Source organism: Anopheles gambiae, chromosome 3 (assembly GCF_943734735.2).
Source record: "Anopheles gambiae chromosome 3, idAnoGambNW_F1_1, whole genome shotgun sequence".
Classification (NCBI taxonomy): Eukaryota; Metazoa; Arthropoda; class Insecta; order Diptera; family Culicidae; genus Anopheles; species Anopheles gambiae.
Window position 1 is genome coordinate 33,610,769 of NC_064602.1, and position 26,077 is coordinate 33,636,845.

The 26,077-nt window shown below is 46.2% G+C and overlaps 1 protein-coding gene and 1 non-coding gene across 8 annotated transcripts in view; one reads left to right on the forward strand and one right to left on the reverse strand.

Moving 5' to 3' along the window:
• LOC1269252 (probable G-protein coupled receptor Mth-like 1) overlaps window positions 1–26,077 on the forward strand; it is a 160,335-nt gene that overhangs the window by 95,405 nt on the left and 38,853 nt on the right. The gene's annotated exons all lie outside the window — the stretch shown is intronic.
• Window positions 8,900–8,973, reverse strand: Trnat-agu (transfer RNA threonine (anticodon AGU)). Its single transcript has one exon. It is a non-coding gene; the product is annotated as a tRNA-Thr (tRNA).

The window sequence follows — 26,077 nt, forward strand, 5'->3', positions numbered from 1 at the left end:
GTTTGTGCAACTCGTGTGACGCATGATGTGGGGCGATAGTCATCATCTTGTTTTACCTTTGCCGTACATCACTCATCAGTATGCTCCCGGTGGTATGATGGTTGTTCTGGTCAGCGTTTGTTAGTTCCCTTTGGCTACTCTGCCATCGACAGTTCCACAGTTTGAGTTCCAGGTGTGATGTGTCATGGTCCTCATAAATCCCCTTTATTTCATCTCTCACGCTTCATTCGGCGGAATGGGCGGAAGAGCCAGATGGATGGATCAATATTTATAATTACATCTTGTCTGGTTGTTGGATTTGTGTCCTCTTTGGACTTGGGAAGCGTGGTTGTTCGTGCAAGATGTAAGCAAGTCTGATTACCTTTAATATCATTTAGATGTCTCTGGTATTGAAAGGATAAACTACAAATGCCTTTGGAAGGATTTTTGAATTGGAAAAAGACCTTCCATGCATGATGTAAATGATGTACCGTAGCACTTTAAAATAAAGTGAGATTAATTATCCAGATGTTCGAAACACCATTGCACTAAAACTAGCCAGTGCAGCCTCAAAACAGTTCCATCGATATGATCAGTGATTGAAAAAAAAAACCCCGTGCGATGATAAGTGTCTTGAGCGACCTCCACTGAAAATAGCCGGCATCGACGTCCAAAATGGACATACCATCGTGGAACTGGTTTTATGCCGCGGCTACAGTTCCAGCATCGAGATTTATCGATACCAATCAACAAAATACATCACTATCAGCATGTGCACCGCCACTTGGTGTGAATGAAGAGAGCGGACTTGGCCTGGGCCCTCAACCAGATTCGAACCGTTGCAACGAGTGGCTGCACCTGAAGCACCTTCATATACGGCTTTTAACGAGTAGTGCTTATCGGTGAGTCCACTTACAGATGCGGTTTTTGAATAATTGCGCTTAACAACAAATCGTGCGATTCACTTCAAGAAGCTTGAGGTGGTCATTGCTCAAATTACAATGATCAAGCGATCGTCCGACGTGATAAGCACTATTCAGGGGGACTGTTTTTTGTTGTTGGTGGTGATATGAAACATAACACCACTCGATAAGGTCAGTTGCCATTTTGAAGATGCCATAAAACTGAAGAGCAACGTCACTAACGGACACCATTTGAATGCCACCAAGCGCAGCACCAGCATGGACGCAAGGTGAAAGGACACGGTCGACTTTAGGACGATTAATTTTCAGCTTAATTAAAAACACGAATAATTTGTGTCATTAGAGAGAGAGGACGTCTTCGGAACCGATTAGAGTCGATGAGAACCGAACCACCTTTTTGAGTGTGTGTGATGGTGCTTTAAAAGCTGTTCAACAAAACTGCTCTGCTCTGCTCTTCCCGCTTTGAGCCCGTTGAAGCTGTTTCTCCTGTTAAGAAGACTGTTAAGAAACCCGTTGACGACACACACACGCACTCACACACACATCGAGTGTGCGGATCTTTTTACTTTAATGATGGTGATAAAAACAGCAATCACTAATTGACGATAAATGCCGAGCCGAGCGTTGCTTTGCGGGCTTCTGGAATTGAGCAGCCCAGCAGCAAGCAACCTGACAATTATGGCGATACGCGTTGCGTTTGCTCGACCGGGGATGTGTTTTGCGCGTCCCCTTTTCAGCTCCTGTTCAGCACAAGATGCTCCCACTGTCCCGCTGTCCGGATGGGAGCATATGTTTTCCAGAGCTCCCCACGAGGAGAAGGCCCCGGCCCTGGGCCGGTGGGCTCACTCGTCATAGAGCTCGAGTTTCGGTGTGGAAGAATTCCTGAAGTGTCTGGCTTCACTGTTTTCCCCCATGGGATGGGAAGAAATCAAGTCACCGGCTTTGTTGTTGGCACCGGTAAGCGATGGCAACTGTCCATCAGGTCAGCTTGCTAAGCAGTGTGTGTGTGGAGCTGGATTCCAACGCATAATCAGAGCGTGAAGGATGTACGAACCGGTGGTAAAAGTGGTCCATCCGATGAGTGTCGTCGCAGGAATGTCTTCAATTGCCACATCAGAACAATTCCACCAGTCATCTGGTGCTGCCGAGAAGCATCTCGAACTTGACAGGTAGACCCTCTCGCGCGCGCTTATCTTAGAACGCGTAGAAAGCTAAGCCTTAAATATTGACTTCTTTGGAGTGATCTTTGTGGAGTGCCTTTGTCTAAAAACCAGTAGCCGAAGCTGTGTCTCGTGTCATGTGGAAACCGATTGCGGTGGAGTAGTTTTCAACAGCGATGCATTAAAGAGCGCTAACGTGGACAGGTGATTTACGGCTCAACCGTATCCATCTCGAGACCTTTGCGCACTTACTAAATCGTATCCATCAGATCCGTTTATATATATATGGCGTCCTGTCAGCACTATGACGACAAACACGGCGACACGGCGGCGAGAGGTCAAACTACTCGTTATGATCGGTACAACACTGAAAGAGCTTTCCGTCTCTAGAACGAACGAAACGAGTCGTAACGACGACTCGTAACAACGCAACTGATTGTTCTCTCCCCGCCCTACACTGGGAAGATCTGTGTTTGTGTTTATGTTGAGCTGAGTTGTGAGCTGGCGGTATTTGTCCAAGGCAATGTCGCCGTGTCGCTTTCTTCCATCGATCTATCATCCCAGAGTTGTGCGGAGTGCCTCTGCCATTTGCAAATCCCGTTCGGAACCGTTTTCCAGAACTGTCATAAAGATCGTTAGCGTTGATCGTTGCAATCTGGAAAACACGATAATCGACGATAATTATGATAATCTCGATCGCAACGGCGCTCGATTGAATTATCTCCGGATCGACTAAACGATCTCCGGACTGGATCGTTACGATAAGCTTAGCTAAGGCTGGACGAATTGCAAGGGAAGGTTACACACACAGGGGGAAGGCCAGAGAGATCGCACAAGATCAACGTGGTTGGTGCCTGTCGCGCCATGGACTTGTTCGTGGGCTGGAGGAGCTGTTTAAAGGATGCTGATTCAATTAAAATTGTCCAAGTACCACGAAGCAAGCGGGCAGTTTGTTGGGAACTCGCGCTCTACGTCAGCTATTCAGCACTGGTCTAACGGAGCCGTGTAATATAGGGGATAGGGAGGAATGGTTTAGTAGTGAAGCCTCGGAGAACCAGAAATGATTTATGACAGTACGCAGACACATACACACATGCTCTACGCACTGGAAACTAGTAGCAAAAGAGAGATGAGACAAAATCTATGATGTGGCGGAGCTTTCCGCCTTCTTCGTGTACACTGACTGCATTGGTCGGGCAATAAAGGTGGCGATAGAAATCGATCACAATCGCCTGCGAGCTATCGCCGACGACAGAATCTGCAACACGCACCAACTTTATTAGATTGAAACATTGTGTGTGTGTGTGTGGATATTGGTACACACTGCAGAGGCTCCAAAAAGGTCCCTGGATGGACGTGGCAGCCTTTATAAGCCGTTTTTTCCTCTCCAACTAGCCATTCACTTCATTTCACCGCTGACGTTGAAATGTAGCCGACGTATAGGGCATTGCATTCGCTTTAATACAGAATTCAAGATTTAAGGCTTATCTCTTGTCGGCTTGCAGCGACGAAGGGCCCCCAATGTTTGCCAATCTGGCATAAATCATGTGATCAAAGGGATTCTGTGTTTTTTTCCTCCTCCTCCTCCTCCTCCTCTTCTCGTCAAATATTTTGTGCAACGAATGGTGTGTGTGAGAAATTGGATCCGGGTGGATTGGATGTATGGATGCTACTGTCGCGCCGTGGCAGCGTTTGCCCCCGGTTTGACGGTATTAGAAATGCGCATATGATACGAGATTATTTATGCTGCAATGGGGCGGCCGCCCATTTAAAACCCGCGGCCGTGGTTGTGATTGATGGCTGCGACAAAAGGCCGACTCCTCGATGTTGTAGGAGAAGGAGGAGGAGGTGGAAGAGAAGAACTGGAAAATTGATCCATGAACAGAGTGTGTGTGAGAGAGAGAGAGTAGGCTCACTCCAATTCCTCGCGAAGGGAGAGCCATAAATATTGACATGGAAAAGGTTTTGACATGGCTGTGTAATTTTTGTGCCAGACCTTTTTCCCGCACCTTCCTACTTCGCCTCCCCCCCCCCCCCCCACCCCCCCCCCCCCCACAACGTGGTTGGTGCCTGTCGCGCCATGGACTTGTTCGTGGGCTGGAGGAGCTGTTTAAAGGATGCTGATTCAATTAAAATTGTCCAAGTACCACGAAGCAAGCGGGCAGTTTGTTGGGAACTCGCGCTCTACGTCAGCTATTCAGCACTGGTCTAACGGAGCCGTGTAATATAGGGGATAGGGAGGAATGGTTTAGTAGTGAAGCCTCGGAGAACCAGAAATGATTTATGACAGTACGCAGACACATACACACATGCTCTACGCACTGGAAACTAGTAGCAAAAGAGAGATGAGACAAAATCTATGATGTGGCGGAGCTTTCCGCCTTCTTCGTGTACACTGACTGCATTGGTCGGGCAATAAAGGTGGCGATAGAAATCGATCACAATCGCCTGCGAGCTATCGCCGACGACAGAATCTGCAACACGCACCAACTTTATTAGATTGAAACATTGTGTGTGTGTGTGTGGATATTGGTACACACTGCAGAGGCTCCAAAAAGGTCCCTGGATGGACGTGGCAGCCTTTATAAGCCGTTTTTTCCTCTCCAACTAGCCATTCACTTCATTTCACCGCTGACGTTGAAATGTAGCCGACGTATAGGGCATTGCATTCGCTTTAATACAGAATTCAAGATTTAAGGCTTATCTCTTGTCGGCTTGCAGCGACGAAGGGCCCCCAATGTTTGCCAATCTGGCATAAATCATGTGATCAAAGGGATTCTGTGTTTTTTTCCTCCTCCTCCTCCTCCTCCTCTTCTCGTCAAATATTTTGTGCAACGAATGGTGTGTGTGAGAAATTGGATCCGGGTGGATTGGATGTATGGATGCTACTGTCGCGCCGTGGCAGCGTTTGCCCCCGGTTTGACGGTATTAGAAATGCGCATATGATACGAGATTATTTATGCTGCAATGGGGCGGCCGCCCATTTAAAACCCGCGGCCGTGGTTGTGATTGATGGCTGCGACAAAAGGCCGACTCCTCGATGTTGTAGGAGAAGGAGGAGGAGGTGGAAGAGAAGAACTGGAAAATTGATCCATGAACAGAGTGTGTGTGAGAGAGAGAGAGTAGGCTCACTCCAATTCCTCGCGAAGGGAGAGCCATAAATATTGACATGGAAAAGGTTTTGACATGGCTGTGTAATTTTTGTGCCAGACCTTTTTCCCGCACCTTCCTACTTCGCCTCCCCCCCCCCCCCCCCCCCCTATCTGAGAGGGTTGCATTTTTCCGCTTTCTCCCGCAAGGTATGAACATGGAAATCAATTCCCACCACCGAATCGAAAGGGGCAGGGTGATGTTCTCCCTTCATAGTGTGGCATAAACTTTCACTGCAAGATTCGATGCACTTGGTTCCCGAGGAAAGAATATCCCAATGGGCACACACATGCACACACACATTCAAACATGTGGCTGCATTTATGGAATTGCATTACGTGTTTCCAGTGCCCTCCCCGTTCGCAAGCACATTCCTCCCAGCCAAACCATTTATTTGCCTATTTATCATAATAATAACAGTTTCTTTCTTCTCTTTTCTCTCTCTTCTTCTCTTCTTCTCTCCTCATAGGTAAGTGATTCATCTGAAAGCGTCTCAGGTGCACACCATAGACGGATACAAACCTTGAAGGGGGACAGGTTTGTTGTGCTCTGTTCACCTTCTCGGAGCGCGCGCATTATGCATCCGGGCGTCCGGGGGGAGGAGTGCAGGGTTTCCATTTCCTTTGCATACAGCTAGCAGCCTCCTGAAGGTAACTTCCAACCATCACCCCCTGGGGGTGGCAACTGTCGTCGGCGGTGTAATGGTGCGGCGGTGAGCATTGAGCGCACCTTCCAGCGAGTTGGGGCTATTTGAAATGGGCAGCCAATGGTCGTTACGGCTGAACCCGTATTCGAGCACACTCTCAATAGAGCATCTGGCCTTGCCAAATTCGCGATGTCACAAGGCAGCAAACATTGATGAGATGCACCTTTTGTCCGCTCCCTTCTCACTCGTTTCTTGCCGCTTGTTTGTTCCGTCGTTCGTTTCACTTTCGCCGTTTTGCTCCATCGCAGATTAATGACGGACCCTTTGCATACTTGTCCACGGGAGGTAAGGAATGAAACACGATTTACGACTCGCGACTGTACCGGGCCGCACCGCTGGACGTCCAGACTTGCGCTCCGGTTTGGACACGTGCGAATGGAGCAATGCATTTGCCCGGTGCTGACGGTGGCACATGCACATTAACGTTTGTGCATCCGGCACCCGTCTGGGCCCGCCGGTTGTCGAGATGGATGGTCATGGGTTCGACCTGTTCGGGCGCAGACCTTGGGCCGGGATGAGCTGATTTCTTGATCGGTTTCCCGATGAAAGGGAAAAGAACCAACCGACTGCACCGTTTTGTCAGTGAAAGTTTATCTTGTTTCTTTCTCCGGGGCTGGTCGTCGTTGTGCCCGGAGAACGTCGCCGTGATGAGCGAACCGGATCACCGGTCGGTGTTTGATGGATGATGGAGTACAATTTGGCGTCGTGGCGTTAGTGAAAGTGAACCGGACAAGAAGAAGGATTAGATTTTGCAGAGAAATTATGATGATTTTCCCCCTAGGCTGACATACGATTGACATTACAATCCAATTCAATTGCGATTTTATTACGATCCTACGGAATTGATTCAATGTACCACAAAAAGTAACTCATAAATCGAGAGCAAAACATTGGCTAATGTTTCAACTGCTCCGGTCAAAAGAAGCCGCTTTACTTTTCGTTCGTAATAGCCGTTTCGTTCGTAATTAGAAACAGGCGGTCAGTGAGCATGCTCAAAGGAAAAGGGTCCGACGCTATCTCGGGAACGCAATCTCAAAATTGCGACCTCTGGCCGGGGTCTGAAAGTGAAGGCATACATTCAATTAGCTTCCCTCTTTTTCAGAAACGCACACGTGCAATCTGCAACTCTTAGAGAAAAAAACGAACCCCATGGACCGGAAGTAAGCAATCTTCAGCTCTTAGATTGCTCCATCGGAATCGGAGCGTTTTTTGTTTGGGTTTGTTAAACTTTCCTTTCACTGTTTGGTGGGCGTTTGGTAGCGATTCTTGGAATCAAGAACGAGCCAATGCCAATGACTTGCGCCCTCCGAAAATCCAAACATTCGTTTCTTCGGGCTGCTTTCCCAGAGTGGAGTTTATTGAAATTAATGAATGAAATTAATTTAGTGCAGATCAGACTGGCCAGACTGGTAGCGGCCAATAATTTACTGCACAAACGAACCACACACACACACACACATACACTATCAGAGGGCATGTTTTCGGTGCTCTCTCACTCTCTCTCTCCGACGCATCGCCTCGGTGGGCGTAGAACCAGTGTTTGTGCTTGATTTTTAAATATTAAATTGCTTCTTTGAACTTCTGACGAGAGAGAGAGGAGCAAGAAAAGGCGGCAAAAGAGCATTGCAAGAAACGTCATGCGAGTGGTTGACCTGAACGATACCGTACGCTGATGAGGATATCACTAATTATAGTTACACGGACGGGTTAATTTTCGTTCGAGCGTCGTTCTTCGGCACAGGTTTCCCCTTATTCCTCAGACATCACCAGAGTTAACTCGTAAGCAGGTTGACTCTTTGTCGCTGATAAGATTGGGCACTTGGGGAAGTAATTTTTCAATTTCGTTCACTAACTCTCTCTCTCTCGCTCGCCATCAAGAGAGCGGTTCTAATTAATTCAGGCCGTTTCTTTTCCGTCGCAATGTCCATTAGAGTCGTCGTCGTGTAACTCTTTTCCTGCTGGATTTAATTGAAATAAAATCACGCCTTAACGACGTGATGTACGGCTGGCGTATGTATAGTTTTAGAAAATAGAGAGCGACACTCACGCATCCGCAGCAAACTGTACGCAAAAAGGAAGCACGTCGTGTGTCTAGCTTCTAGCTTCCAGTCCGCTTATGCACTGGCGCAAAGAATGTGCAAAGAAACATGTTTCCGCTGGTGGATTTTCATTCTAATTGAATTCACACTCAGCACAGGCCAGCCATCTCAACGCTTGCGTATCGTGTGGTGGTCGTGCTAGCGTTGTCATCGTTAGTGTGAAAAACGACCGCATCGTCGACACAGTGTACCAGTACAGTGCGGGGGCCCGGCCCGTCTGGTGACATATTCCTCATTGTTTTCTCTATTTGGAGCTCGCGCCGGACGCGATGGAAACAAATAGAAAACGTGGGATAAAGGGAAGAAAAATTGCGGAAACCTTCGCTCGCTCGCATAACCGCCCTCTCAAGTCTCCCCTATCCAAAAGTTCTCGATGTCACTGCCCCGGGACGGCGGTGTCGGCGGCGGCGACGTTTTATTTGCTGTTTGGCAACTGTTCTTTCTATTCTCCTCCAGTCGCCGCGGCATAGACATCTATTCAGGCAGCACAAACACGCTGCTGCTGGTAGCCACACACGCAAAACGCCTACACGTCGTCCACCTACAGGGGAACGAGAGCGAGCGCGTACTTCTTCGCGTATATGTGTTCGATTCCGATCCATAGCTGTGTGGGTGGTGGGTGGAGGGGTATGGCGATAAATAATTGCTTTAATCCGCGTGGCGCGCATTTTTGGTGCTCTTGTAAGTTAAGTTGCACGACGAACAGCTTCCGTTCTCTACTGGTGTTGCGTCGGTGTTGATAGCGTAAGTAGACACAATTTACTGTACACATACGTGTGTGTGCGTGTGTAAATACCATTTCTGTGATCACCATTCGCAATTGCATAAAACCTATTAAAAGAATCTGAAAAGTAAAAGTTACTGTGACTCTATATATCACTTAGGCTCCGGCGAGATTCGAACTCACGATCTCCTGTTTACTAGACAGGCGCTTTAACCAACTAAGCCACGGCGCCGTTGTGAAGGGAGCACGCTCGTAGTCCAATATATAATCTTGTTTGCGACCGACTGCACACCTTTACCGTGTGTTGCGTTTTACAATCTCTTTCGTGCTCTCGTACCGGTGATAAACAGTTTCAATTGCATTTAATATTTATTTTTACTGTCCTTTTCTTTTTTCTTTGTTTTCGGTATTGCCGGTTGAAATCTGGCTCTCGTTTTAAAAGGATAAATAATCCCGATTTGCTATTTTTACCTTATTCGACCCCTATTTTTGCCGTACTGCAAACTGTTCGAGTGCTCAGACACCTAGTGGAGAGGGGTCGTATGATTCATTTTCATATTTTCACATGATTTATCCGGAAATTTATAGCCTCGAAACGTAGAGCGTTCTATTTGTTGCAGGCGCACGTACGCGATACGCGTGCTGCTCTGAGCAATGGATGTATGGCGGAAGGTTTGGTTTTGTCGTTTTCATTAGGAACCAATGTGTGGCCAAAGGTATTAAAAAGGATGAATGGATATGAGGGAAGCAAGAGACAGAGAGACAGAGAGAGCGTAAAAAAACTACATCGCATCCAATTTTCCTCCCTGTGTATGATTTTGTCGAACGCGAACCGTGGTCGGTGGTCGTGATCTGAAAAGTCTTTCGTAGGTAGGAGTTTTGGGTGGTTTTTTGTGTGCGCAAAAAAAGAAGTTTACCTACTCCGCATGCCTTCCATCGTTTCGCTTGTGTCTGGAGCGGAACATGGAACAAACTTTAGCGACCTGCACACACAAACCATGCCCTTTGCAACTGGCTGCATTAAACATGGCAAATACAGCGCACGGGCTGCATCCATTCCCCCACCAGAAGCTCGGGTAATGCTTATTTGTTCAATTTTGATCGTTTGCAAATTTATTGGCTCACTTTTGCAAGCCGTTGTTTTGCTTTCTTCCTTTGTTGCAACACCGTTCTTTCATTTTCTCCCTTTCAGTGTACGGTTCTGCTGCATTCTACTGTACTGTTTGGATGATGAGTGCGTTAAGCGCCGAAAATCCGATCCAAAAGGTTTTTAGAGACTAGCAAAAACGTCCTTCCAACGAACTCGGAAACGATGACACAAGCCGCCAGTGAGCGAGACGAACATTCGGAGGCGATTAATTATGCTGAATTGGCAGAAAAGTATCCTTCCTGGGTGTGGGCTGTGTATCTCCGGTGCCGCTTTTTGTTGAGTTGTGCAAGGATAATTAATGACACTTGAATGATGGTAAGCGAACGCAAACGGGTGAACAAAAAAGGGCTACCCGTTGTTCGTGTTTATTAAACGTTTTGGTATGCAAGCGCATCGGTATTGATATTTGAAGTGAGCGCCACACACACATACACTGCACACTCATTTCCGTTTCCGATGGTGACCGACGATTGCTGTAGCTGCCGGGCGAGCTGAACCACCGGATGCTAGGATCAAACGTGCCAAAGTGATTGATGATAAAATGATGGATCAAATTGTCCCGGCTTTGACGATAAGCTGGTGAAATTTGCTTTGATTTACTGCTGGAAACTCAACAGGAAATTGGAGTATTGAAGCGTTCATAATTTATCACACGCATGCGATCGAACGGTGTGTGTGGGTCGTTGTAATTAGGCTTAAGTGATGAGGCTTTATGGCGTCGCCTTTGATGAACGGATAATATTTGGCTTTAGTTACCGATGCAGATGCTATCGATCGGTGCCTTTGGGTGTAATTCATTTGGAAAATGTTGTCCACTAATGTGAATGGATGGTTGTAGGCAAATAAACCGGTATTGCATGGAATGCTGAACGATATGCTTTTTAATGGAAAAATGTCATAAAATATTCTACTTGCTTCGCTCAAACCAAATGATCCAAAATCAACAGCAACGATATGTTATGGGATATTCTAAGGCTTTTTTTTCTCCCGTATAAACCCTACCTACTCACCAAAACCTTCTTTGCTTAATCATCTGTCTGAGCGATTTCTCGCCATTGAACAAACATAAAAGACGCAGGTCTGAATGGAGAGAGCGAGATGAATTTGCATTTCCTGCTTCATCCAGCGATGCAAATGCCAGACTAGAGGCCAGGCTGAATGAAATTTAATTCTCCCTTGTCCCGGTGCCCACGGGAACACGGGTCAAATTTCTAATGGAATTGGAAGCAACTGGCAAACAAAGCTTTAGCACACGGATCCGTGCTTAAAGGAGTGTGCGAAGCGAAGAAAATCGCCAAACACAACCCAAACAAAAGAACGGGACCCCACGGTTCAACTACGGGACGGAAATCATGCGAGAGTAATTTAATTCAGCAACGTCCGCCTTCGCCCAACGGCGGGATTCATTGCAGGAGGAACCTCCTTTTTTGGACACAATCGTGGGAGTTCTGGCCGGTTCGGTTCGTTCGCGAATGCGAATCGCTTAATGACATAATCATTAGCAATGTGACGAGGCGGGAAGGAATGGCAAGAATCGAATATTGACCGGCTGAAGGTGGTTTGGAGTTAATAATCCGGTTCCGGGCGGGCATTGCTGTGGAGCTTTGGCGCTGGAGAACTGTGCAAGGATTTGAACTTGACCACCGGCAATGTGTGTAGGTGGACAGGTTGGTTCTTTTTTTGGCTGGTGAAGTTTGTTGGATGTCTTACAGGAATTAATCGGTTCATGGACCTCCTGTTGAGGGTGATGCAATCCGCTACGAGGGAAATAATAACGATCGGAAATGCACTTATTGGAACACAATGAAGCCTCTTGTTGCGTTGGCTGGAGTATTTTTGTCTGAAGTACTTTTAGGAGCTTTTCAGACTCTTAATACCATCTCATTGAAAAAAAGCTCTTACCAAAGCCTTCATCAGAGTAATGAACTAACACTTTATCATATTCTACATAAGATTGGCTGTTCAAATTCCAAAACTTAACCTAATTGATCTGTCGAATACTTCATAATCAGAATGTTGGAGCGTACCTTTGAAGTTTACATCAGACTCCACCTACACCTGTACCTCCAAATGCTTCAATGGCGTTGCGTTCGATTGCGTGCCTTGAAACAATTTCGCCCCAAAATGGCACTATTTCCAAACCTTCAGAACCTTCCAACATCGCATCATTGTGCGTTTATTTGCTCAAAACGGTGCTGTGTCCCACACAACATTCCATGGCAGTAAAACATGATGATCCCACCGGTTTATTTTGGACACACAGGCCTTTTGAAGTGTTCTGGTTTCGCTTGGTTTTGATGTCCCTCCGCGCAAGGCGATCCTTCCCGCGTTTGTTGTTTTGTACATCTGAACTACGCGTGCGTGTGTGCGTGTGGGCGAACGGGAATTGAAGTATTTGGCCAGTTTTGTAGTTTTGAATAATTGATTTTTCGTGCGGAAATTTCAATTCACAGCGCTGTGTGCTGTGCGTAGTTGTGGGTTTGCACGCTGTTCTGTGCACTTGTGCGTTTGGAGAGCAATTGTTTATTGCGCGGAGGTCGCTTTGTCTTTATTTGACGGTGTGGGGGCGTGAGAAATGTTTGTTGTGGAGAGTGCGTTTTGTGAAACAATTTATTTCACATATGGAGAAGGTATTTTATTCTGTTTGTTCATGGGTATAAGCGAGCTCGAAATAACATGTCATTTTAAGCACATCAAACAATAACGAAAGTAGAAAGCATATTGAAACGACGGCAAATGGAAATCATGGGCCGTAAATTGAGTTGTGTAAATGTTTTTATTTTCAGATTGATAGTTCAATCTAAATTACCCGCTTTGACGAGTTCATTTCATTTACTCAATTTCATCCGTGCTGGATGAAATCCCAGATACTGGTAATCTAAATGTGTCATCTAAAACAATCACGCCCGGGTGCTGTATCGATAAACTGTAATCAGAAACCGATCAACCATAGTTAAATGCTTCGTCAATTTCCGGCCTCCGTGCGTAGCAACGTTGCGCTAAACAATCCATTTCAAATCAAACAAGCTGTTTTGAAAATTTACGTGTTCGTGTTCGAGAGTGCCGCTTGTCAGCAGCCGGACAATCGAATACGACACCCGTAAACGTAAAATGCCATTCCGGAGTATGTTTGGCACTGTCCCTCTGGTGTCTGGACAGGGCCGGATGAAATTTGATACGAAAATCGGTGGTACCTTCCATTCATTACACGAATGACAGGATCAATAAATGTGTGACATTCGGGGGAAAAGGTGTCACAAGCTCACACCAACAGTTGCGGTGATTTGCGATGCGAAAGAAGGACGGGAACGGAATAATAAACAGAGCCACACACACACAGGACACAGAGCGAAAATGCTCGTCGAACCGTAACCGATCGGATAACAATCGAACATCGAATAATCCGAGCGGTTCTGTATGTGTTCTGGTTGTAATATTGGTTTTTATGATGCACCAACCATTCGACACTGTTTGGGGTGATGTCCCTTAGGGAAGTTGTTGTCGGTGTGTTGGGAATGTAGTATAGCTGAACACTCAAACAATGATTGTTTGACATAATTTCAAGGCTTAAAGGTGTTCGGGTGAAGGGAGCTAAAGAGAAGAACGTTTCGACAGCTGGCCATAATACGCGCTTATGTTGTTGAAGCTTACATGATGGAAGTTTGGCAAAAGAATTGCGCACACAGGCTACGTCAAAAGCCAAACGCAGTGTATCGTAGAGTTTGATCTATGGAGGAGTGCCTGCGAACGGATAAAGAAGCCAAAGTCGGCTGGTTTTACTGGTGTACGTAGAGAGTTTACGTTTTACAACCCAACCTCTCCACACTGTACCAGAACAATCAAACAATGCGTTGAAGTTAACAGTGACGGAGACAAATACAGTTTGCGAAAAAAAAACTCACACTCCTTCCAATAAAACGGATGCTATTCGGGACTCTTCCTTGTTTCGCTGACTTCCGGTCGTGTCATGGGGACCGAAGTGCGACAGATGATGGGATTCGCATTCACCCGACCGTAACGACGCATGCATGGAACAAATTACGTATCCTTCAGGCGCTCAGAGGACATTGTCACGTCATGCCCGGAATGGAATGAACAGGCTGGTTCGAGAATTTTCCAAAAAAAAAAAAACAATGGCACACGCACAAAAAAGAATGCTCACAAAAAAATGTCCTCTTTTTCCTTGAAGGCTTTTCCGTTGCTATGCCGATAGTGCACACTAGACTATCTGGCAACACTGCTGTCATGTGGTGCTACGAGCGGGCGTTAGAAAAAGCGCCTGAAAGGTAGGCTACACGCAATGCGTTTCTCACGTTGTCCGACACTCCGCAAAACGCAATAGGCAGTGTCGAGCGGGACATGTGACACTGACACTCGCACTGACAGCTTGGGCGCTCGCTGAGCCTGGCCGTCAGCTGCAGGGAAGAAAGATCACCTATTCCCACTGGGAGTGTGCCTGTGTGGGAATGCCGGGCATAGTGTCGTTGCATTAATTTCGTCGAGCAGGCTATAAAACACGGGCATGGGAATGGAAACTGTCGCGAGCTAATATGTTTATGCTAATGTGGCTGAGCGACACGTTTGATGAGCTTTTCACACCCAGCTGTCACGGGATCTTAAATCCCATTTTCTAGGGCTAGGCGTGGGTACAGCACTGATGATACTCTGGCCGAGAGCCACCTAAATTTCTTCCGCTCTTTACGTATCGATCGGAAAGGGGTTAAATGGTTTCTTATTGACCTCCGCTAACTAAAGTGTATGCTTTTAGGGTTAATGGGCGCACCCCATTTAGTGTACGAAGTCTCGTGGGAAGGGAGAAATCTAGGTAACGAAGAAGATCTATCCCTTCTCCCGAAAAAGAAAGAAAACCGATCGATTGGATCCAATGATCGTTCGTTTCACTCTTCAACAAACCTAAAGGGCATTAATAACCCATGTTTACGCCTGATGCCCTCCCATTATCTCGTTATCTTTCTGTGGCGTTTTTCACTGGCGATTGCTTTCAAAAACTGAATCGTTTTGAGGATCTACTGCGAAGAGTGCAATATATCACTGTCCACCAACGTAGTGCCCTGACAGGGCTGTCAGGGCGAACTAGTTTCCGTTCTGTTTGCAGAGTGTGTTGGATTTTTGTTTTACCCCCGCTGAAAAGTCATTACTGCTTTAATCTAACAAACTGTTCGTTTGAAGATAATCAAGCAAAACTTTCGTTTTTCGTGTAGTACATGACACAACACAGTTCATGGTGAGCAGACTCCATGCTCCAGCATATCGAACTCGCAGAAGGTAGGAAAAACCATCCAAAAGCAAACATAAAACCAATCGTGTACGACCTGGTGAAAGGGGTCCTGTGGGGGCACTTGGCTGTCAACTCACGTGCAACAGACTTCAGATCGCAACGGAATGATCTCTACCCCTTAACGAGCTCTCTAGCCAAATGACGCTGGTTTTGTGATGTACAGATATTATGTACCCTACTTAAGCAAATTGTTATGACATGTGAAAATAACCATAGCCTAATGCGACTACTGTGCCTCCGCACACAACAAAAACAATAACGAATACCTCTTTATCGCTTTCCATCAATTCCAGCTATTGAAAAGAAGTTTCTTTTCCACTGTTTGTTTCGGTATGGCATGGATGTCACCGTGTCCATCGACTCCTAGACTCCAACTTACCTACCCCCATCACACACACTCCTTCACTTAGGGTCAAGTAGGGCAATTGGGAGAAACCAACGGGTGGTTGACAGTGCGGGTCACAAAAGTATGTGAAAATAATTACCTTTTCCAAATGGATACGAGTGGCTAGAACAGAGAAGCCGCTACCGTAATGGGACGCGGACGACGACAACAACAAAAAAAAAACGGCATAATGACACCAATTTCTGTACGCAGGGGGGAGGAAAGGGGGTCCTACTGTGCGCGACATGCGACAAACCTTACGACGGGACGATGTTTCACGCCTCGCTAGAGCTTACGTCGGTGTAGCCGTTTTTATGAGCCCAGGAAAGCATGCCAGAGGAAGCATACAGTGGAGGGAAACGTCGTGAAAGGTGTTGAAACGTTCCAGGAAGATCATCACTCTCGCCACACTGCTCTAACGGTATCGGGCGGGCCAGGAAAGAAGAAGTGTCTTTGCCCTTTTCCTGCTCTAAACCCCAAAACGAAACATGTAACATGTCCACTTTATTCCCTCTCTTCCCATTTTAACATTGAAGCAAAATGTATTGCCAGTTTTAGGTTAAAAAATAGTTCACCATCATTTAAACAACGCCTCGAAAACGAAACGACCGGGCTAAAATTGCTCATTGAAATGCATCATTCTTTACTGCGAAGCGAGAAAAATGAAACACATGACAAGCAAATTTCAAAACCCCCAATACAGCTTCATCCCAATTCTCTCGGCGGGTCTTTCTCGGCATAATTTATGTGCTGCATTTAATCTTCTTCCATTTTCCCCACTCCCGAGCGATATATATATATTAGCCTGTTGTTCTGTTAACGCTGCATTCACACGCACGCAATTCATTCCCCTGTTTTGTGAGTCTGTGAGTAGCGCAAGGGCCAGTGAATAATGGTAACTTTATCGTATTTCCGCTTCATTTCTCAAACGGCGTCAAACGAAACGAGCGCACTGTGTGGATGGAGATCTCAACCAACTATCAATTCGTTGCAGAGTATTGGGATTTTTAGGTGTGTGTGTGTGTGTGAGGGGTAGTGTCCGCTGAATGGATAAGTAAGGTGCTCTATTCTTTCGCACGATCATGACGCTTCTTTGTGATCTTAAACGGTGGATGAGCTAATGTTTCCAAAAAAAGTCCCTTAAATCATGCCCACCCAAACCGACAGCTGATGTCTACAACGCGTGGGCCAAAAAGGGGACCCTGCAAACTTAAAACCTTGTACAACCTTGTGTACTACCTTCTGCATGCTCTCCCGCGCGCAAATGTGAACGTGCCGTGTCCTTTCCGATCAGATGGACAACAACCGAAACTGTCGCACGTAAAAGTTTTTAATCCGCAACAAAGTCACACCAGCACGCTACAGGGGAGTTTTTTTTGCCTAATCCAAGCGTTTTTTAGGCTCTGAAATAGGAAGGTGTTAATAGAAGGGGGACCTACAGAATCGAGAAGATAAATCTGAAACACGAAACAACCAAACAACGTTTCGGTTTGCTACTTGTTCAACAGTACATGTACACGCCGTCCCGGCACTCCATGCTCAAGCGTCCTTGACAGTACGAGCAGCTTCCCCTCCTCGTAGGGTTGAAAGTTAGAATTCACACAAACCCTGTCCCTGGAGGAAAATCCCGCTCGTCAGTCGGAGGCAAACGCTCGGATTCGCACGACAGCTTGCCGAGCTGTGTGTTAGCTCGGTTGATAATTCCACTCAATTATGATAATAGCCAATCGTGGGGGAAGGAAGGAGTTGTCGTGTGATTTTTCCTTCATTCTGGTAATCCTTTCCAACTGCTGACATGTACACCATGCCGCACTACAAAACCAGACAATAATTGCATTTCGGTCAAACAAGGCGGGACGGGGTTTTTTTTTGGGAAGTTGCTAAAAAAGAGTGCCCCAAAATCTCAACCCATAAAAAAGGGGGATGAAATGACACTTTTCAAAGCACTTCCAAAGTCCTCTCTCTCTCTCTCTCTCTCTCTCTCTTTCTCTCTCTCTCTCTCTCTCTCTCTCTCTCTCTCTGGGCAAACCCAAAAAAAATCCCACCTAACGAGCCTGATGATACTATATTCCGTCAGCTGCAGATGACAAACGGCATGATTGGAGGTGACACATTTTTGGCACCAATCGGAATCATCGTTTGGTGTTTCAGTAGCCGCTTTCCGATGGCGCCCTATTTGGTGCCAGATTCTCCTCACCACCCATGGTACAGAGTGCAATCACATTGTGGTCCAGATTTGCTAGTTGCTCTGTCCCAAACGTTCTTCAAACGCTCTCGCTTTCGGTTAGCGGCGTCCTGCAACAAGACCTGACAAGTACGTCTGTCACCATCATCATCATCATCATCGTCATTGGCAGCACGGGAGGTTTTTGAAAGCAATCAAATTCAATTTGCATAAATTACATTGTTCTAATGGATTTCATAAAGTTTGTTGGTTTTTCGCTGTCGATCGGGTTCCGGTAGGTGATGGTTCGGTCTTTTGAAGGCGAAGTGAGGGACACACCGTTCGCTTTCAATAACTTTGGAAAGAGTGGACACGTTTTCTGTGTGCTGTTCAAATGAAATTTGATAAAAGCATTACCACCCCGCGTTATGTTCCTTGCACCGGCGGTGTGCGCAAAGAGAAGTGTCGGAATAGTAGGACTATTTTCACGGATTATTATCTTAAACGGTCGCTCGTGTTTGCGCGATTTGAGTGAGTTAATGGAGCGAATTGGTTGTACCAGATTGGTCCGAAAAGCGGAAAGTATGAGTTACCCAATGTTTACATTTATATTTTGAGAAGACAAATCAGTTGAAAAAATGGATGAAATGGTAAGAGGTGATGTCGAAGTAAACAAAGTTATTAAAATCATTTCTTTAGAGCATAAAATTGTGTCCATTGAGGCTAATTTCGTTTTATCGTTTTTCCTCCTTAATTTCAGGTGAGTTTTGATGACGCTTCTGCATCCTGCCTTCAAAGAAAGATTCCGTAAATATAACCCCATACATGTGGAACCACCACTAGCTACAAAGTCCTAAATGTTTGACTTCATTACGCATTATCACCGGTTACGCATCACGATCACGTCCAGACCGGATCGAATCGTTTCCCCTCTATTTCGTGTCTGTGGTCTGTGTTTTTCAAATATAGGTTAGGGAAGTGATCGACTGTTTGCCGACACCACCACCACTGCTGCTGTTGCTATTATCGCAAGCGAGTTCAAACTGTACCGGACAAACAAAGCGCACTACCACCACCCTTTCCGTTCCCTTCTCCGTCTTCTTGTGATCGCGTCTGCGTGAAATCAAGTCAGTGGCCATGTCGTTACGTCTGCTAGACGACCGTGAGTTACGTTTTTAACGGTTTTCTGGAGTTCACTGAACAGCAGCACACGCCGTCAAGGCGGAAGAACAGGGCAACAACCGGCACACAAAACGTGTGTGTTTATCGGCAGAACCGGATCAAGAGAAGCACGGAAGAACACACCACGTGCTACACGTGGTTGATGCCTCCGGGGCATTTCGGACGGGTCTTCGTGGAATGGAATCTTACCCATTTTTGATATTGGGAATTAGTTGCTAATGCTTTATCAGTAGTTTTCAAGATTTCTAATGCACTGGAATTACGATCGGTAGATACTCTTCTTATCATCCATCGTCCCTATTTCTAGTGTGAGCTAAGATCGTACCAATTCAACAGTTCAATAATGGAGTGCATTTTGATTGATATGAATCGGAATGAACTCAATCCTAGAGTTGCTGACGAGGTACTGGCTGACGCCTTGTATATGCCCCCCTCGTCAGAACACAGTTGTTTGATCAGTGATACCAAACTGATATGCCGTCCCGAATAGATGGGAAATCCGAACGGGATCATGTGTGCTACTGCCACACGGTTCATCGACCGTGCTACACGTGTGCACTGGAACTGGTCAACGTACTTCCCTTTCGGCGAAGAATTATCACCGTACGCTCGTCACTTCGCTCTGTGAACTCACGTAATCCAACATCAAAACCCATTTCCAAAAGCACCGCGTTTTGACAAGCGACAGAGAGCCTTCTGGGGTTAATTTTTCAAACAACTTCCCATGGCACACGACATCCACGAACCCGAGGGTGTCCTTAAAGGAACAAACCCGGAACTGAAAAAGCTTTCCCGGGGTGAGTGTTTGACTTTATCATAATTAGATTTTCCAATTTGGCGCTCGAGGACGATGTTGGTAGCGAGCAGGACCGGTACCGTTTTCGCCTGCATTTCTGCAATGAAAAGATCAATATGGGTTGTGACATGCTTCCGTGCTTGCTCTGCCAGGGCAGATGGTGATGATGTGGGTCGCGAACAGTGCGCGTCATACGCTCGACGATGAAACATTTTTCATCATCCATCGTCCGTTTGATGTTTTGCCGGAATCTGTCGCTCGTTTAATGCCAAACCATTGCTGATGTCATGTGCTTTTATTCTACGATTCTTCAAAGGATGAATTTTTAAGATAACTACACCGTATTTAGGTGCAATCATTCAAAGTGATCTAAATTCAGAATGCATTTTAGTGTCAGAAGCTCTTGACTGTTATGATAGTTATGTCCTCTACGAAACATTACAAACGACAAATTGCACCAAATTATCACCATTCCTTCACCGATGCGACCTAATGCTTGCATGACTTAACTTAATTGATTTAAAATGATCCATCATCAAGACAGACCCCGCTCCACTGTAGAGAGATCTGATAAATAATCACCTCTGCAAATGGCCGTGAAAAGTTCAAGCATTTGAAGCGAATCATTGCACGCTCGGAATGTACGTTCCGTTCTTCGTTACGGCAAATTATAACGCAAAAATAATGCGACAACTGCAAACTCAAGCAGACACACACACACACATGTAGACTGAACGTCACGCCATTGCTTTATCTTGTGCACTCTTCTGTGCACAGTTGTTTATGTTTTGCATAGCTTCCGATGTATGCCGAGTCTCGTGTTTCGGTTCGTTTGCACACTTCAGAAGAAGGTGGCCATGTTAGCCAATGTTAGACGAGCTGCAGACGGAAGGTGCCATTAGAATCAGCAAACATTTTACTGCATCTTGGCGTACTGTTTGGACAGCATTTATTTTCGTGCTTAAAGTGTCGCCGAGTGGCTTTAATGTTACACACTTTGTGTGCCTTTTCTCCCGACGCAGGCCCTTAATGTTTGCAACTCCAAGGCACCACAGGAATCGGTTTATCTTAAACACATTCAGACCGCGTAACTGTCAGCCGGAGATCGGGGTAGTGGTTTCGACCGTCGCCACCACCACAAGCCATGTCCTTAGTGTGAGATAACGAAATTGTGGAAGAAAAATATGCAAATCGGTTGGAAAAACGTGCCTTTGGTTTTGGTATCTTTTGCTGCAGAAAAAAGAGGGAGAACGATTCAGTTGTACCTATAAAGCATCCCTACGCCCGATGGAAAGTCCCACGCCTGAATGGTATACAAATGGTAGTGCATCATCAAACATGGCACCCAGAACAAGGGAAGTATCACGAGGGCAAAAGAAGAAAAAAAAGAAGAAAATTCCGGAAGACATCTAACCGAGCTGCTCCTAATTAGTCCACTCTTTCAATTCATTTCCATGTCTCCGGTGACGAGTTCAGCTTTAATCGGTTGGCTCGATGCCAGTGTAAAGCGCTTTTCACGCCCAAAAAAAGTGTCTGAATTCCCCTTGCCGACCAAAGCCGACAGTAATCCAGCAGGTTTTAGCTTAAACGGTTCAGGATATTCATCGTCTCGGTAAAATTTCCGCTCCAGAATGTCATGGAGAAAGTCGACCAATTTACAACTTTCATTCATGAAGCTTCCGGAGCCATGTTTGCAACTTCCCACCCGGCTTCCCGGCACTTCTCCGGAGCTGTCTGGCTGTTTGCACCGGCACAAAAACCGTTTCAGAATTTCCCCAACATTTTCTCATAATGCAAACGGAATGCCAAATATGCCCACTCGCCGTCGCCAATATGTGAGCAAAGTCAAACGAACGGCTGAAGAACGACTTTTTGCTCTCATTTCCTGGAGTGTGTGCAGTTTGCAGTGAAATGTGTAGCAGCAACTCTTCCGGACTGTGTCCGGGCACAAACTCTTGCCGCGTGTATCGTTACAGCCAACCGACCAGCACTTCACCAATGTGTACCACACCACAAAGAGAAACCGCCGAACAGAGTCCTCCCGGTCGGTGATCGACTTTTGTGTAAATAAAGACGCACGTTCGACCAAGCGAAACCCTCATCCGACATCCGATCCGACCTCAGTATCCGACGGGTTCGTAACGTTACAGCACAGTGTGTAAAGCCCGACCCCGGATGTGGAACAGCGTACCGCGCGAGAAGAGCCGTTGGTGTCGTGGTTTTGGGAAGTTTTCCTTTACGTTCGTCCGGCGGGCGGTGTGTTTGTATCGCTGTGTGTATCGCTGCTAATTGTGTGAACGGACAAAGGTCCATATATAGAGAGCGTTAGCTAAGTACTTTGAACCGGGTGGGTGCATCCGGATGTATCGCTTGCTAATGGAAACCCCGGTGCCCCCGTTGTTTGGATACTCATTTACACCCAGCCAGCCCACGCTAGTGATCCACTTTTTGCGCACAAAGTGTATACCGAAGGGCATGAACTTTCTTTGGCCGTTGGGTTTTGCCAAAGAGCCACGAACCCGGTGCTCTTAAAGCCGCCTGTGTTTGAAGGATCGTTTGCGTGGGGCGTTACTGTTTGGGAAAGGCTCGCTCGGGGGAGAGGGCAAACTGTTTAGCAAAAACCCTACTCCCTCTATTAGCATGCCAGTGATTAAATTACCATAAGCGAAACGAACAAACCTCTTCAGTTTGAGCACTGTTTGGTGCTCTTTAAAAAAACACACACACGGCAACGAAACCTTTCCAGCCACTGTACCTCACATACCACCACAACCGCGTTCATAAATCAAAACACATGTCACCATTATGGGTGAAGTTTCATCACTCCTGGATCATACGTCACCCCGCCTTTCGTGGTGGTGATTGTGGTGCTGTGATTTAAATAAATTGAAATTTGCACTCCACCGAATGTACCAACCGTGTACCAACCCCCGGGAGGGGCGCTCAAAGGCACGCGACCGAGATTCGTTCCGACCGCGATTTGGATGCAAATTTGAGACACATACTTTCGGCACAGAAGGCCCTGCTGCTGGAAGGCAAATTGGGTGTCGCAGCGCTCGCTCTCTCGCACTCACCGTTCTGCTTTCTTCGCGATCAATCAGCTGGGAGCATGTGCCGAGCGCCAGGGCAGAGCGCTAACTTAATTCAATTAAGTTAGATTAATCAAATTCTTATTCAAACTGAAAGCGAGCAATCTGTCCTGTTGCGTGTGCCCTGTGTGGTAGAAATCGGTCCACACCGAAGCAAGAGTGGTTTTGCTGCAGCCCCTGCACCCCGTTTGCAAAATGTCTAGCAAATGTTCAAATCATCCTAGCCAAACAATAAACGGCACCCCACGAAAAGCACACAATAACCGCACGACGGTGACGGCCATACCACATTGAGACATTAAAGTTAATCGGTCGTCTTCGGTTTTGTACCGGAACGAAGCGAGCAAGAACGATATGGTATGGTTGATGGTTGGCTGAACGTTGTGCACATTTCCGGTCGGAATGCAATTTGTACTCCTCCGTACTACCGGTCTCACTTGGGAGCGGGCCGTCGTAGTCCCGGGACGGTCGGTGGTTTGGTTAATTGGATTAAAGCCAATTTCACTCTCGGGTGTTGATAATTATTTGCAAATAATCTAATTGTTTCCAATCGACAAGACCCGAGAGCGCGTCATATCGACGGAGCACGGTGAAATGTGACGGTGATGTATCTTGTGGTAACGTTGTATGTGTTTTGTGTGACATATTGATTTGTCGTACCTGCCCACTACCCACAGGGAAGAACAATCAGAAGTTGGGAAGGTTATTTCGTAGATGATGTTTCAATAAATTGCACTTCTTAATTGGAAATTATTGAATTCACTTCGCTACCCTAAATTACGATGTTATTGCTTATTCAAGAGAGCATTAAAATGGCATTCATAAGAACTCCCCAACTTCATTCCACCCAACATTATCCTCCCAATAAAGGCCGAAGAACGCAACTTAAAGGACATGACGCAACTTTGATGGTGAAAGTACCGCTTAGGGAAATTTTCACTTTCACAATATGCTGCCAAAAAATCTCCCAATCGTAGTCTTTTGTATAATTTCTTCGATTCGATTTCATTTTTATACCACTCTGCTTCTACCATCAGAAAGAAACGTTTCTCTTTCATTTGAAAAATTGCATCAAAACCCTGAAAGCAGGAAACATTCATCATAGTGCTAGTGGGGATCCCTCCGAGCGACGTCCGGCCGAGGGACGCGTGATTTAGCATTCAAACTCAAACTGGTGGAACGAAAACAGCAGCACCCAACAATAAATACGATAACCATCGTTGAGCTTCTGCCCCATTCGTGGTGGAGTTTCGCAAGACAAGATTCGCTGGGAGAGGGGTTGAGGTTTTATTGGTCCTACCGCCATAATGTATCCTCACAATGAACCGTGACCTTTCTCCCGAGGAGACGCTCACTATCTCTCCCACCCATTCGAAGGCATCGTTTCCGGTTGAAGTTAAACGCAAAACGCAAAAGCCTGCCTCCCGTCCGGGTATCTGCAAAAAACCCTGACCTTCCCTGTGGCGGCGAAAGCGAAAGCCCTTCCCGGTTTCTGGAGAGTGTGATAAAACCCCACCGACGATCACGCCGCCGCAGCAGCAGCAGCAGCAGTTGGATAGAAAATTCCTTCTGCTGGTCACACATTTATGGTGGCAATAATTTTAATTTTATTGTCACATTTTATAACCGCCAATTCATCGTGTCTGAGTACGCTTCATACTGCCTGGGCAAGATAGGGTGCAAAGATTCACGCCAACGGGCTAGAACGGAGTTCACGTGGCTGGCATGCCCGGTACAAAGCGATACATAAAGTTCCAGGAAATGTGTGTCCAGGAATAAAACGGTGAGTGGTTAAAAACGAGACATCTCCAATCACTGTCTGTGTGTGTGTGTGTGTGTATGTACCATCTTCTCCAATAATGAGTTTGGGTTCGTCCTCATCGCCGCATATCTTTCTGAAGCATCCCTTTGTCCAACGGACGGGTTTAATTGCCTTGCCAGCCCTGTCATTAAAAACGAATCCAAACGAAAGCACGCACCCGCCGGGTGAGGTTTTGTGGTTTGTTTTGCAAATTAACGTGTCTCGGGGGCCTTGCTTCTTCTGAATTAGCCATTTTGCTCATCAAAATCCACATTAAATGAGATGTCACGATGTGCAGCCTTCAGCGAAACATCCGCAGGCATTAAGCTTAATTCTAGTAATCGAGAAGAGTGATGCTTCCTCAATTTGGATTGTTCCACTGGAAGGCAATCCTCGAGGTTAAAGACTCTTTTGTATCTGAAAAGAGAAAGTGTTGGTTTGTCTAACGGGATCATTCAAATGATACCTCGATCTATCATTCTTATGACTAGAATGTTCTAAAGTGTGTAATAAAGCGAACCTCAGACGTCTCGAAAGTGATACTTGATGGTGCTGATTATTGCTCTTGATTTTGTGGCCTTAGTGTCGTGTCATTTTGCGTCTCCCAAAAAAAAAACGCGATGCGTAGGGAGACTCTTTGATGTGTTCAACATAACCGGTTTGTGAGGTACACGCCCGTTACCTTGGCAAGAGGCATTCAATCTAGCGGTAGTTTCCTCAAGATATTGATCACCTCAATCCGCGCTGTGATTTGTTCGTCTCCGTTCTTGCTGCATTTCACTTTTTAATCAAATTAAGATTCATTCTCGATGCCGTACTGAGCCGAGCGGAAGGTTTCAACTTCACGCTTTCACTCGCCCGCTGGAGCGTCTTTCAAAAAGACGCTCGTTAGCTACCAAAAACCAGAATCGTCATGATGTTCTTCTCCATTGCAGCAGCAGCATCGTTGCCCTTTTCTTCATTCTGCTGCCCTCGCCAAGAGGAGACCCCAAACCGAAATTGACCGTAAATGATGAGATTTAACGGTTCGTTTACTTTCGGTTATTGAACTCTCCGTCTTCTTCCACCTGTGTACGCGCACCTGGTTGGATAGGGGCAAAACGGAAGACAGAGTGCGCACTACATGGCGATCCACTTCACCAACGCCATGCTCAAAGTTCCAGTTGCAGGGGCGAGATGTTTGATAGGATTTCATAGAATCTGTAATCTTCAAAACCGCGCTTTATAAAGCTTAGCACGAGCGTAAGCGAGACAGAAAGAGAGATAGAGAGAGAGAGTGCATATCGAGTAATGCTATTTTGACAAATGTGTCCCTGACAAAGAGCTACAAATTGAACAATAAAACATTGGAATTCATGCATTTTGTGAAGTGATCTTGCATCTACCCCCTTTTCCTCCCATTTCATAATGGACCCTTAATAGCACCGATCTTCATTTAGGATTAAACGCGCTTGCACCGTGGCTCTGATG